This window comes from Denticeps clupeoides, unplaced genomic scaffold (genome assembly GCF_900700375.1).
Source record: "Denticeps clupeoides unplaced genomic scaffold, fDenClu1.1, whole genome shotgun sequence".
NCBI classification, from domain to species: Eukaryota; Metazoa; Chordata; class Actinopteri; order Clupeiformes; family Denticipitidae; genus Denticeps; species Denticeps clupeoides.
In genome coordinates this window covers 27,720-30,003 of record NW_021630007.1, presented here as the reverse complement: position 1 = coordinate 30,003, position 2,284 = coordinate 27,720, and the positions used below count along the sequence as shown (strand labels likewise).

Sequence of the window (2,284 nt, the reverse complement as noted above, 5' to 3'; positions counted from 1 at the left end):
ATGTTTTCAAGCCCTTTTGGTTTAAAGTTCAAGATTTTCTAGCAGAGTTTGTGTACGGACAAACCAGCTGAAGAATGCCCAATCTTGTTTGATCTCAGAAGCTAGAAGGCTTGGGCCTGGTTAGTACTTGGATGGGAGACTACCTGGGAATACCAGGTGCTGTAAGCTTTAACTATTGAAAAACTTTTAAAATGAAAGTATTTACATGGCTTTGTTAGCTTTTTTAGCCTTTTCTCCATCATAATTTGACAGTAAAGCGGAGTTTTCGCACTTTATATGTTTTCAAAGCCCTTTTGTTTAAAGTCCAAGATTTTCAAGCAGAGTTTGCTAACAGACATGCCAGCAGAAGATTGCCCAATCTTGTCTGATCTCATAGCTAGAGGCTTGGGCCTGGTTAGTACTTGGATGGGAGACTACGTGGGAATGCCAGGTGCAGTAAGTTTTAACTATTGTTAAACTTTTAAAATGAAAGTATTTACATCACTTTGTTACCATTTTTTAAGTAAGTTAAGGGGTATTTTCTTTCTTTGATATGTTTTCCCGCCTTTTTTCTTTTTTTTTTTTTTTTTTTTAAACTTCTCTTCAGGTTTCTTTGTCTGTGGGTGCTCTACAACGATCATTCACAGGCTTGGAGCTGAATCGATTAGGTGGGATTTTCAGCCCTCGGCCTTCAGGTGCTACGCACCCTGATGTCAATTTAATATCTGATATGTCATATTAAGCGGATTTTTAGAACAGGGAGTCGGCAATAGGGCCTGCTCCATCCGCTCCATTCATCGACCCAGTATTGCATTGCCTCTAGAAGGTGTGCACTTTATTTGTTGTATTGGCAAATAAAAGCTTACCACTCCAACTTTTTGCCTTTTCTCCATCATAATTTGACAGTAAAGCGGGAGTTTTCACTCTTTGATATGTGTTCAAGCCCCTTTAGTTTAAAGTTCAAGATTTTCAAGCAGAGTTTGTGTACAGACAAACCAGCTGAAGAATGCCCAATCTTGTCTGATCTCAGAAGCTAAGAAGGCTTGGGCCTGGTTAGTACTTGGATGGGAGACTACCTGGGAATACCAGGTGCTGTAAGCTTTAAATATTGAAAAACTTTTAAAATGAAAGTATTTACATGGCTTTGTTAGCTTTTTTGCCTTTTCTCCATCATAATTTGACAGTAAAGCGGGAGTTTTCACTCTTGATATGTGTTCAAGCCCCTTTGGTTTAAAGTTAAAGATTTTCAAGCAGAGTTTGTGTACGGACAAACCAGCTGAAGAATGCCCATTCTTGGTCTTATCTCAGAAGCTATGAAGGCTTGGGCCTGGTTAGTACTTGGATGGGCAGACTACCTGGGAATACCAGGTACTGTAAGCTTTAACTATTGAAAACTTTTAAATGAAAGTATTTACATGGCTTTGTTAGCTTTTTTAGCCTTTTCTCCATCATAATTTGACAGTAAAGCGGGAGTTTTCGCACTTTATAATGTTTTCAAAGCCCTTTTGTTTTAAAGTCCAAGATTTTCAAGCAGAGTTTGCTAACAGACATGCCAGCAGAAGATTGCCCAATCTTGTCTGATCTCAGAAGCTAAGAAGGCTTGGGCCTGGTTAGTACTTGGATGGGAGACTACGTGGGAATGCCAGGTGCTGTAAGTTTAACTATTGTTAAACTTTTAAAATGAAAGTATTTACATCACTTTGTTACCTTTTTTAAGTAAGTTAAGGGGTATTTTCTTTCTTTGATATGTTTTCCCGCCTTTTTTCTTTTTTTTTTTTTAAACTTCTCTTCAGGTTTCTTGTCTGTGTGTGCTCTACAACGATCATTCACAGGCTTGGAGCTGAATCGATTAGGTGGGATTTTCCAGCCCTCGGCCTTCAGGTGCTACGCACCCTGATGTCAATTTAATATCTGATATGTCATATTAAGCGGATTTTTAGAACAGGGAGTCGGCAATAGGGCCTGCTCCATCCGCTCCATTCATCGACCCAGTATTGCATTGCCTCTAGAAGGTGTGCACTTTATTTGTTGTATTGCAAATAAAAGCTTACCACTCCAACTTTTGCCTTTTCTCCATCATAATTTGACAGTAAAGCGGGAGTTTTCACTCTTTGATATGTGTTCAAGCCCCTTTAGTTTAAAGTTCAAGATTTTCAAGCAGAGTTTGTGTACAGACAAACCAGCTGAAGAATGCCCAATCTTGTCTGATCTCAGAAGCTAAGAAGGCTTGGGCCTGGTTAGTACTTGGATGGAGACTACCTGGGAATACCAGGTGCTGTAAGCTTTAACTATTGAAAAACTTTTA

General features: G+C 39.1%; 1 pseudogene; it reads left to right on the top strand.

Moving 5' to 3' along the window:
* The first annotated feature begins 961 nt into the window (after nucleotides 1-961).
* LOC114780108 (uncharacterized) lies at nucleotides 962-1,080 on the top strand (annotated as a pseudogene).
* Nucleotides 1,081-2,284: the final 1,204 nt, after the last annotated feature.